The following is a 13,288-nucleotide window of genomic DNA, read 5'->3' on the forward strand; positions in this document are numbered from 1 at the left end:
GAAAGACAAATAACGTACTTGTGCACATTTTTCAACCTTATCCCAACTCACCACCCCTTTGGTGTAAAGACAGTTACCAACCACCATTATATTTTATGTTACTCAGTACTGAAAAACCATTCAAAATTGGTTTACTTAAAATACAATTATAATGAAATAACTGTACATCATAATATAATTATTACTGTCAGTGACAGACTTTGAGCTATTAGTATTTGTGACTATGTTTGTTATTTATGAAATTAAATGTTTAATGTTAAACAATCTTTTTAATGTATTTTAGTAATATATATTTCAATATTAATATATTACTAATACTATGGGCAGTGGTAGCTTAGTGGTTAAGGTACTGGACTAGTAATCAAAAGGTTAACGGTTCAAGCTCCACCATTGCTAGGTTGCCACCTTTGGGCCCCTGAGCAAGGCCCTTAACCCTCAATTGTTCAGTCATAACTGGAAGTCCCTTTGGATAGAAGTGTCTGCTAAATTAATTTTAATTTCATTTGGGATCAATATAGTGTCTATCTATCTATGTATCTATATAGGTATCCATCCATCCATCCATTTTTCTATCTATCTATCTATCTATCTATCTATCTATCTATCTATCTATCTATCTATCTATCTATCTATCTATCTATCCATTCATTTTTCCATCCATCCATCCATCCATCTATCTATCTATCCATTCATTTTTCTATCTATCTATCTATCTATCTATCTATCTATCTATCTATCTATCTATCTATCTATCTATCTATCTATCTATCTATCTATCTATCCATTCATTTTTCCATCCATCCATCCATCCATCTATCTATCTATCCATTCATTTTTCTATCTATCTATCTATCTATCTATCTATCTATCTATCTATCTATCTATCTATCTATCTATCTATCTATCTATCTATCTATCCATTTTTTCTATCTATCTATCTATCTATCTATCTATCTATCTATCTATCTATCTATCTATCTATCTATCTATCCATCCATCCATCCATCCATCCATCCATCCATCCATCCATCCATCCATCCATCCATCCATCCATCTGTCTATCCATTCATTTGTCCGTCCATCCATCCATCCATCCTTCTATCTATACATCCATCCATCCATCCATCCATCCATCTATTTATCCATCCATCCATTTATCTATCCACCCATCCATCCATCTGTTTATCTATCTATCCATCCATCATCCACCAATCTATCCATCCATCCATCCATCTAAATGCCAAAAATGTAAATGTATACACTGTCAAAAAAAGTGAGTCAAAATAAAATAAAAAAAATAATTCATTCATTTTTATCATTATTATTATTATTATTATTATTAATCATAATAATAATATTATTATTATTATTATTAGATAATGATAAAGTAATAATAATGCAATTGAACCTAAATAAAAAGCTATTCCTTTACTTATTTACATTTAATCACTTACATGGCGTGCATTATAATCTTTCCACATTAAGCAGTTCCTACTTGCACAAACTTTTTGTGAGTTGGAAAATATTTGGTCAGAAATGAACCTAATCACTTTATTTATAAGTTTTTGTTGTAAAACGTTCATCAAACCTGACTTCTTTGAACCTAAGTTGGATGTGCTCTACTCACGCTCTAAACTGTGCCACGAGGCCAACAAAAATGATATGTGGTTATTGTTTAATGTTAAACTTTCAATCTTAAGTAGCGTTATGCAAATTTATGTAAATATCTTAATGGATGAATAATCTTGGATGGATTATTTATGAATTTCAGCCAAGTACAATGTTTGCAGTCCCATCAAAATAAATCCACAAACCCCATTTCCAAAAATGTTGGGAAATATTATGAAATATTATGAAAAGCAATAAAAACAGAATCTGAACTGGCTCACCATGCCCCTGAGCCTGAACATGTGGAGGATACTTCTTTTAAACTCAATTATGATACCTTATTGTGAAATGTTTTAAATAATGTAACTAATATATTCTAAAAACTATTTACTCTTTTTTTCTATTTTATTTATGCATTTTTTCCCATTTTCTCCCAATTTAGCATAGTCAATTTGTCTTCCGCTGCTGGGGGGATCCCTGATTGCAGTCGAGGTGGGTATTTTGCTGCTCACGCCTATTCCGACCTGCACACAGTCCTATTTTACCTATGCACTCTGCACAGGCGCCTCTCTATCTGCTAATCAGGGTCCTTACACAGCATTTGAAGACCCCACCCACATAGTCCCACATAGTCATCCCGCCCTAGCAGAACCGTGTCTGCTGCAGGCACTTCCAATTATGCCCGCTAGATGGCGCCCAGCTGGCCGGTGGCAACTCCGAGTTTCGAACCGAGGAGTTCAGAATCTCTGCACTGATGTGCGCTGATGTGCTGCGCCACCTGGGGGCAACTTTTTACCCTTATTTTGCCCCATCCTAAATCTGAGTGTGCTGGAGGCATCGAATTCAAAATTTGCTAATAATTACAAAGGACAGTCAAGTTGGTAAGCCAAAACAATAAAAGTCATTTCTTTGTCCTTATTTCAGTTAAATAAGTTTAATTTATATAGCATATATTACAGCCATAGAATGCATGTTAGGAGAGTATCTAACTAAATGATTGAATCCATGAGGGATGTAACACGTCTTAAAAAAAAGCTTTCTGCATGAACAAAAAACCTCTAGGAGTTCAAGACAAAGAACCACTTAGATTGCAATTTGTTCACAGCATATCCGTCCTTTCTCATAGTTTAATGAAAATATGGAAACTTGTTCCAACTCTAAAGAAAACGTTCCTCGCTCTCTATTGAAGAAGAGAAAGTTAAAGAGAGAGGAACACCAGATCCATAAAGCAGTAAGAAAAAAAGTGAACCTTTCATAACAAACTTTTATGTCATGGAAAAGGCTTAAATTAAAAATAATCTGGATGGCTATGAAAGAAGGCTTGACCGTTGACCTGATCCCAGGAGCACTCTGAGTTCTGGGGTTAATAAAGGATAAAGATTAGCTTAATTCCCACCCCATCCACCTACCACCCCATCTCAAATCAACCGCACAATGACACCTGCCAATGGGGACGTAGCCCTGCTCCTTTGATATCCCCAGTCTTCTTTGCTCCAAGTGGCCGGAGCAAAGCTCCGTGGAGGTTAGAATGATCCACGCTGGGAAAGGAAAGAGCTCTCAAAGAGCCATTTGGGAGGGAGATGACAGCCACTCTGCTAGAACAAGAAGTCAATTTTCAAAGGCAAGCTTGAGCGGAGCTGCTGGTCTGAATCGCTGCCTTCAAACTTGGAAAAGATATGTTTAATTTGAGGAAGATTTCGCATAATGTGTCTTGCTGCTGTGTAAAGTTGGAGGGCAATTATACTTCTTCGCTGACCTTGATGGGAAGACTTCTGTTCCATAACAGACATGCTTTAGGAGTTCATCTTTAAAGATTTAGCTGGACACTAAAAAAACGAGAAAAAAAAAAAAAAAAAAAAAAACAATTATACAACTATGCTTAAAGTGGGAAAGAGAAAGCCGTCTTGTGAGGCCACCATTCATGGGTTCTGATCTTCGGCTTACAGCCAAGCCACCCGACCTCACGGCACACTTTAATCATGTCCTCAGCTTGCAAAACTCAGTGCTGTGGAATGGGGCAGCCACACCAATAGATACGTCTGAAAGTCAAAGAACCACAGGCCTGCCACAGTACTGATTTAATGACCAGGTATCTGGTCTAAATTGGAGCAAATAAATTTAAAGTAGAATTTGAACTCCACAATCTCTGTTGTAAAACTATTGTATCATCTGCCAGTACAAAATGGAAAAGAGTTAAACGTATGTAAATCAATTATGTAACATCATTTTATCTTTATATTTATATAAATATATATCTTTATTTTTACACTTTATCCCAGGCAGTGGGTCCGGGAGTTGTAGTGGGTCCGGCTTCACCTAAATCACTAGACGCAATGCAGTAACACACTGTGCCAATCCATTGCACCAGTTAAACAAATAATAATTAATACTCAAATTATAAAACACAAGTCTGTGCACAGGCACTCCTGATTATAGTCACTTACAGACAGATAGACAGACAGACAGACAGACAGACAGACAGACAGACAGACAGACAGACAGACAGACAGATACTTTATTTATCCCGACGGGAATTATTGGCCTCCAGTAGTTGAACAAGCAAAAGAAAAAGAACTAATACGAATAAAGTAAGTAGTGTGTAGTGAATCTACAGCATGCATATACACCGATTAGGCATAACATTATGACCACCTTCCTAATATTATGTTGGTCCCCCTTTTGCTGCCAAAACAGCCCTGTAACTGCGACACACTGTGTATTCTGACATCTTTCTATCAGAACCAGTATTAACTTCTTCAGTGTTATTCACTTCACCTGTCAGTGGTCATAATGTTATGCCTGGTTGGTGTATACAACATACGATATCTGAAAAAGTGGCATAATAATAATAATAAAATAATAATGGGATCAGTAGTACTTATATTTATGAACTAGCTTTAAAAAACATGGTCTCATATAACTTACTAATGCTTATCTAATAATGCTTTATATATGTTCAACAATGTAGGACGTACACACTGAGACTCAGTGTTTTAATACCACTACCTTGTAAGCTGTTACCATAATAGTGCACCAGCAACTATTAGTTTTCTTTAAATTCTGCCTTAAAGAATAAATCTTACAGCAATTGGAAATAGCACATGCATATTTACCTTGATTTAACTACATTTCCCAAAAGGAAACAGTTATCTTTGGCAGGAAATGATTTAAAATTCAAAGCTTGGAGAAAGTAAAAAACCTAGACCGGTGAATTCATTGCATCAATCAGGAGAACAACTCAACTCAGTGAAAAGGCAGTCTGGAAAATATAGCCAGCAATGCATTGCTGTGTCTGTAATAAAACTCTCTAAAATGAATGCAAACTATGATTTTTTACATTAAATTACAAAACCAATTAACTGCATATGCATTTCCCAACTAAAAAAATTGACCGTTTTTTCAGCATATAAGCAACCCACTTTCTCTGAATTTTCAGTATCTAGTAACGTCTGCATGGCTACATCAGGCCTCCTTTACTTGCTGCATTGATCTATATAGCTAATGATGGACCTCAGTACCGGTGACACAATCACTGGGTAGGTAAATTCTTCACACTGCTTCTGCACTTGCTTGGTGACAAATTGCTGCTGTTACTGAGGTTTGGGAAAGACAACAAGAGGATGTGATATGGTTGCTCTCCGACACAATGACATAATGAGCTCATCTGTAAGCGTGCATAAACATTAAACACTCCCAGAGTGAGTGGTGTGTTAAGCTTAATACACAAAAAAGGAATGGAAAGCTCAGAGAATTACGTTATTCAAATCTTGGCTATATAAAACATAGTTTTCTAGGATGTATAAGACTGCATTATGTGCCATGCTAAAAAAGACATGAAAAAAATGACGTTTATTGTGATTAATTTGTCCTTTGATGAGTGTTGTGGGTACCTTTGGTACTTTTAAAACACTGCACAGTTCAGCACATTTTGTTTGCACCAGTAGCAAATCTACTTAACTAAATACTGTAACAGATACTGCTCATACAACAGTGTGAAGTATAATATAATATTTGTCAAATTACTCATGTCTAGACCGGGCAAATGTTCACTTAAAAGAATGTGTTTACTCACCACTTCTGCCTTGGCTTCAAAGTGCCCAGCTTGTGCAGTGTGCAACTGCCATACCAGATCCTACAAAGAGAAACGAGAATTCACAGTCACATACACCGATCAGCCATAACATTAAAACCACCTCCTTGTTTCTACACTCACTGTCCATTTTATCAGCTCCACTTACCATATAGAAGCACTTTGTAGTTCTACAATTACTGACTGTAGTCCATCTGTTTATCTACATACTTTTAGCCTGCTTTCACCCTGTTCTTCAATGGTCAGGACCCCCACAGGACCAACACAGAGCAGGTATTATTTAGGTGGTGGATCATTCTCAGCACTTCAGTGACACTGACATGATGGTGGTGTGTTAGTGTGTGTTGTGCTGGTATGAGTGGATCAGACACAGCAGCGCTGCTGGAATTTTTAAATACCGTGTCCACTCACTGTCCACTCTATTAGACACTCCTACCTAGTTGGAGTCAGAGACGATCGCTCATCTATTGCTGCTGTTTGAGTTGGTCATCTTCTAGACCTTCACCAGTGGTCACAGGACGCTGCCTACGGGGAGCTGTTGACTGGATATATTTTTGGTTGGTGGACTATTCTCAGTCCAGCAGTGACAGTGAGGTGTTTAAAAACTCCATCAGCATTGCTGTGCCTGATCCACTCATACCAGCACAACACACACTAACACACCACCACCATGTCAGTGTCACTGCAGTGCTGAGAATGATCCACCACCCAAATAATACCTGCTCTGTAGTGGTCTTGGGAGAGTCCTAACCATTAAAGAACAGCATGAAGGGGGGCTAACAAAGCATGCAGAGAAACAGATGGACTACAGTCAGTAATTGTAGAACTACAATGTGCTTCTATATGGTAAATGGAGCTGATAAAATGGACAGTGATTGTAGAAACAAAGAGGTGGTTTTAATGTTATGACTGATCGGTGTATAACAAATAAGCTACTTGCTTTTAATTTACGTTTCACATTGTTCCTTTTAAGTACTGCCCATAAGATTTTGCAAAATCTATATTTTGTTGTTCCTATTAAATAAAACAATTAAATTAAATTGAATGGTGTCTTTAATTAAAAAAGGACACTTAGTTCTATTACTGTGACATCATTTCATACAAAAAAAATAAAATAAATGATTAAATAAACAACCTTATCAAAAGTACAAAGAAACTGTTTTGCAAACTTACCCGTGAGGATATTTTCTTAACTGATGTCTGTCTTTGTGAAGGCGAGTCCAGGTACATCTGTCAACAAAGTAGTAAATACTTATTTAAAGCCTCTAATAAAAAATAACAAAGGACTGCTATAAATGTTCTACTGTTTAACATGTTGTAAAATAATTTCCTTACATATAAATGTATACAGGTTTGCAGACATCCATACATCCACACATGAAAACTCTCTAGCGCTACAGACTATTTGACAAAATGGCCCAAAATGTGTGTTGTTCCCAACCAGAGCTCACAGACCACCATGGATGACCTGCTCACAATATTGGTTTGAGCTTCTGAGGGAGCGCCACAGTGACCAGGGGTGAAATTTCAAGTCGCAGATCATGAGCAGGTGTGCATGTGCATGCCTAGGGACCACTCCATCCAAAGTGAAGGCTTCATTGAGCTGTTTAACAGCACACTGACCACCCCGTTGGCTATGGTGGCCGAGAGAAATCAGCACGACTGAAACCTACGCTTGCAGCTGGATAAGCTCAACTATGTTCACCGGTGATGCTTACATTTGGTCGCAAGCTCCACAACCCTGACATGTGTATGGTTGGGGTAATATCTAATGTAAAATTTCATACAATCAACATCGAAGACAGAAGTTACAATCAAGTCGACTTGGGATTGTTTTATCTTTAAAATAGCAGGTTTTGGGTGACTTTTGCATTAGTGTTAAAAATGTATTCCTATACCAAGGCGCCCGGGTGGCGCACCGGGATATTCCACTAGCACACCAGCGCCGGGATTCTGAACTCCTCGTTTCGAAACTCGGCATTGCCACCGGTCGGCTGGGTGCCATCTAGCGGGCATAATTGACAGTGCCTGCAGCACACGGTTCTGCAAGGGCAGGACGACCGGACTATGTGGGTGGGGTCTTCAAACGCTGTGTAAGGACCCTGATTTGCAGATAGAGAGGTGCCTGTGCAAAATGCATGGGTGAAAAATGGTTTCGCAAAGGGCTGTGCATGGGTCGGAGGAGGCGTGAGCAGCAGTATACCCACCTCGACTGCAACCGGGGATCCCCCAGCAGCGGAAGACAAATTGACTATGCTAAGCTGGGAAAAAATGGGAGAAAATTCATTAAAAAAAAATAATAATAAAAAAAAAAAAAAAAAAAACTGTATTCCTGTAACTGAAGCATAAAGACATTTGCTAGATTTTTGGATTAAAATCTAATTTTGATACAAAGAACTATTTATATAGCAGTTAAGTATTTACATGGAGTACAAAGCAACTGTGTAATGCAAAAGGTTTACAAGCGCCTTTCATTTCTACTGAGATTAAAAGATCAATACTTACAATTCAAAGAAGCCTAACATTTAATTAGCTCTTTATTGTGGAGAAATTTCACACATGAATCCATGGCAAAGAACAGACGAACATTCACACACAAACACTGTCTTGCCAAAGCCTTGTATGTGTGTGTGTGTGTGTGTGTGTGTGTGTGTGTGTGTGTGTGTGTGTGTTTTCCAAATTCCAGTGACCCTGTAGGCAATGAGCAACTGCTAGATCCTGTGGAATGTGCTCTGGGGACTTTTCAAAAAGGCAGGAGAGCATTGCTGCAAACAAAAACTGCCAAGTGCCATTACATTTACTGGCCGTGTTTAGAGACCTCTGGTGGGAAACACTTCTGCTGTTATGAAAAGGGTCTCAGGACAAGGCTGCTAAGTACGTAAATTTTTTCCTATGTAGTCTAAATATGTGGTTTATTTTAACAATCATAGGCTTATTATTATATCTGCAGTAATGAATACACCATGTTGGGGTATATCCAAGCCTGCGGACTGGGTCAAGATTTGATCCAAAGAAAATTAAACGTGAATACACCGATCAGGCCTAATGAACACCTCCTTGGTTCTACACTGTCCATTTTATCAGCTCCACCTACCATATAGAAGCACTTTGTAGTTCTACAATTACTGACTGTAGTCCATCTGTTTATCTACATACTACATACATCATTATTTGGGTGGTGGATCATTCTCAGCACTACAGTGACACTGACATGGCGGTGGTGTGTTAGTGTGTGTTGTGCTGGTATGAGTGGATAAGACACAACAGCACTGATCAAGTTTTTAAACACCTTACTGTCACTGCTGGACTGAGAATAGTGCACCAACCAAAAATATTTCCAGCCAACAGCGCTTCATGGGCAGCGTCCTGTGACCACTGATGAAGGTCTAGAAGATGACCAACAGCAGCAATAGATGAGCAATTGTCTCTGACTTTACATCTACAAAGTGGACCAACTAGGTAGGAGTGTCTAATAGAGTGTAATAGAGTGGACAGTGAGTGGACACGGTATAAGATAAGATAAGATAAGATAAGATAATCCTTTATTAGTCCCACAGTGGGGAAATTCACAGTGTTGCAGCAGCGAAGGGACAGTAAAGCACTCAGTACAAAAAATAGACAATAAAAAGTACAGTGTATAACAATAATAATAATAATAATAATAAAAAAAAACTCTGAAAAACTGTAAAAAATATTTACAAATAATTACAAATAATAATTGCACATGGGAAAAAATATTGCACATATTGCACATTGCACATTGTAATAATTACATGGGGAAAAAGTTGCACATTGTTATGAATAATGAGTGATTTAAAGTGTGTGTGTGATCTGTCTGGAGCAGTGCTGGTTATACAGTCTAACAGCAGCAGGAAGGAAGGACCTGCGATACCGCTCCTTCACACATTTGGGGTGAAGCAGCCTGTCACTGAAGGAGCTGCCCAGTGCTGCCAGAGTCTCATGCATGGGGTGGGAGTCGTTCTCCAGCATGGATGCCAGCTTGGCTAACATCCTTCTGTCTCCCACCACCTGCACTGGATCTAAGGGGCTCCCCAGGACAGAGCCAGCCCTCTAAATAAGTTTGTCTAGTCTCTTCCTGTCCGCTGTAGAGATGCTGCTGCCCCAACATACCACTCCATAAAAGATGGCTGATGCCACCACTGTATCAAAAAAAGTCCTCAAGAGTCTGCTCTGACCTTTTTTATAAAGTGCAGTAGTGTTAACCTAAAAACTCCAGCAGCGCTGCTGTGTCTGATCCACACTAACACACCACCACTATGTCAGTGTCACTGCAGTGCTGAGAATCATCCACCACCTAAATAATACCTACTCTGTAGTGGTCCTGGGTGAGTCCCGACCATTGAAGAATAGCATGAAAAGGGGCTAACAAAGCATGTAGAGAAACATATGGACTACAGTCAGTAATTGTAGAACTACAAAGTGCTTCTATATGGTAAGTGGAGCTGATAAAATGGACAGTGTGTGGGGAAACCAGGAGGTGGTTTTAATGTTATGGCTGATTTTATTCATCGTACGTTCCATCTGTCTGGTAAATAAACATTAAAATGTGTCCTGCGCCCACCAGATAATGACCTTGAAAAAACATTTCTCCTAATGTTCCATTCATTTTAAATGGCCTCTAGGTTTTCTTTAAAGAATACCACAACACTTCTGGACTGTGAAGGCTTGTGATTTAAATCGTATAAAATACTATAGCAAGGCTATTAGCCTGTGTGACCTCAGCATCTAATATTTTCACAAAGACAGGCCGATTTTTATTCATCGTGCAAAGGTATTTAAATACTGCTAAATTATATATACACAGACATCATCAGCCATTCATCAGATCTTAGAATAAACTACTTCAAATGAAGAGTAGAAATACCTGAAAGACGCATGCTGAGTTATAAGAATAAAAGATGACATTATGCTAACAAATCAGATTACTGTACACAATATATATTTTTTATCTTTAAAGTAAATACCATTCCTGTGTTAGAGGGAAAGTCACAGCAATATTTCTGACAGGGGCCAAACGCCTCTTATCTGTGTTAGTCAAGCAATTCGAGGCCTCCTAACAAAGATGGGTCTTCAAACTGCTTCTATTCATCATTGGACGTGTAATTACCCCTGGTTCGCAGTCTAGACGTTACCGCTTTCAGAGTATTTAAGACCCCCTTTGCAACACACATGCTGCTTGCGGCCGGCCTGGCGTTAAATCTGTGCCAGATAAATTAGCAAAGAATGCAATAAAAAAGAGCACAAAGAAAAGAACTTTATCCTTCCCGCTGCTAAATGAGATTTCTTTGAAATGCAGATCAGTGGCGCTAGATTAGTGAATTTTAGCTGCTGTCAACATCATAACAAAATACAAATGCGATTGTTCGCCTGGTTCTTATCTCCTTGCTTCCATCTGCTGCCTCGTTATTTACTCTCCTTGATTTACTATGCAGATCTAAATAAGACGCATCAAAAGGAAGGCTTACAGCACAATAGCTTCTTAAGCTTCTACATCAAGGTATTTGAGAGCAGAATCACATGAAAAGCCGGCCCATCAAAGGCCCATCCCTAATGAACTTCCATATCAGAGAGGGCTGTGTGGCACTGCTGAGAGCTACAGACTCTAAATCAGAGACGGCAAATGGAGGCAGGAGACTTTCACTGCCCAAGGAGATTAACACCCTGCGGAGACCCTCGCTTAAACCCCACACAGGTCTGTCCGACGCTTTTCCCTACCGCACCTCCCTATCTCACATTATCCATGAAATAAAAACCCTCACCTGTGCTCAAGTGTTTTGAATCAGGCCTGAAGGCAGGATGTTGCATGAAGGTAATAAAACAGCCAGCAACCACGACAGACATGGACATCATGACACTGAATAATCACATGCACTTGTGCGTGTATGTCGCCCAGGACAAGAGTTCAGACGAGACCCAGTTCTCATGGCAGCGGCACAATAACGGCGGTAATCTTCAAAGCTGAGACGTAATATTTGGGAATAACCTCTAATTTCACGCCATATTTGTTGCATCCTGCGTACATAGAGAGGATTACAACTCAAATCCCACAACTTACAGAGGCGCGGGGAGGGGGAGGCGGGGGAGAAAATACATGAGCGTTTGAAGATATCTCCGATTCATTCGGCTCTGGTTTGAGGTAACACAATCAGTTTAGCGAGGGCAATTAGACCCAGAGGCAGAACAGATGCAGCTGGCACATGGGGCTTGGAGCTGGGCCATGGAAGTCCACCACATGATAACAGGGCAATACCAGGAGTAGAGGGTATGAAGCGTGTACCGAAGCCACTTGTGTATCAAACACTAGCTGCTGGGCCTGTTCCAGCCCCCATTCTCTAGTCTCCAGAGAGAAGAGAGGGAAAACAGAGGAACTGTGGTTTCCTTTAATGCTGCTTTTACATGCATGTTGAATGTTTTAATTTCAGACTCATAATTATGATCGGTTTGCATTTAAGTGTGGCACTCACATTCGAAATTTTATTGCGCATTAGTGCTTGGATTATATAACTACAACCTCTTGCATGCCAAAATTAACCAGTGACTGGGGGTTTCCATAAAAATTTTCCCAGACCAAGACAGACTAAGAGGAGCATCAAAAATTTAATAGCATTATTATTGTTCAAATGTTGGGGAAGCTGCTATTTCAACTGCAACTACAACTGATGTGTAAAAATCTAGTTGCAATCATTCCAATAGCACAAGAATGCAGCATGAGACACCCCCCCCCCCCCCCCCCCCCAATCATCCTCAGTTTCAAATATAAATCATTTACTTAATAAACCAAAAGGGCAAGCAGCAACTTAAATCTGGCATTTAATTGGCATAAGCAATAAGAGCCACTACCCAACCCACTGTTGTCTTCTGGCATCTCGTTGCCTTTCCCTCTGTCTGCACGCTGCCAAGTGGGCTCTGTGCCAGTCGCATTTGCAACCATTAGGGACCACTGCCTCTTTTCTTGTTTAATCAAATGACAAAACAACAGATTTGCATATGCAGAAACAGGTGTTGTAACAGGTTTGACTCTTCTTGACCTAAAGCATGTTGTGGGGAAAAAAACAGCCCAAAAAAACAAAAAAAAACAAAAAGAAAGTTTAATAGCAGCAGCTGCCAAGAGGGTATTTAGGCTCTGATGGGCATTCAAGTCTGCACCATCTGCCCTGCTACTTGCCAGGAGTGACAATCTAAATTAAAAACCACTCATCAAATATTATAAAAATAAACCATTGTATTGCTGGAGCCATATGGTCCTCGTAAGTGGCCCATCAAAAACAAAAGCTCAGGTACATGCAGAAAATACAACAAAACTTCTGCTCAGCGTGCATCTAGAACCGGGGTGTACAGCTGACTGAGGGCATCCCTGTGCACCAAACAAAACAATGGCTCCTGTGTTGTTCACACACATTCCTGCATGCTCCTAGGTGTATACTGAGCATGGGTAGAGAATGTGATATTATTTCTAGTGGTTTTGAGAATGAGCACAGCCTCTGAAGGAGCAAGGTAACGCTCACTTGCTTATTGTCAGTGGATTGGGAACAACTGCAAATTATTGCAAATTCTGTTTAACTTTAAATA

The 13,288-nt window shown here is 39.4% G+C and overlaps 1 protein-coding gene across 1 annotated transcript in view; it reads right to left on the reverse strand.

The window, feature by feature from the left end:
• The window catches only part of foxp2 (forkhead box P2), a 163,193-nt gene extending 157,472 nt beyond the window's left edge, over positions 1–5,721 (reverse strand). Inside the window, exon 1 of the mRNA XM_063006393.1 lies at positions 5,681–5,721. The gene's annotated coding sequence lies outside the window, so the exon portion shown is untranslated. The remainder of the gene's footprint in view (positions 1–5,680) is intronic.
• Positions 5,722–13,288: the final 7,567 nt, after the last annotated feature.

This window comes from Trichomycterus rosablanca, chromosome 1 (assembly GCF_030014385.1).
Source record: "Trichomycterus rosablanca isolate fTriRos1 chromosome 1, fTriRos1.hap1, whole genome shotgun sequence".
Classification (NCBI taxonomy): Eukaryota; Metazoa; Chordata; class Actinopteri; order Siluriformes; family Trichomycteridae; genus Trichomycterus; species Trichomycterus rosablanca.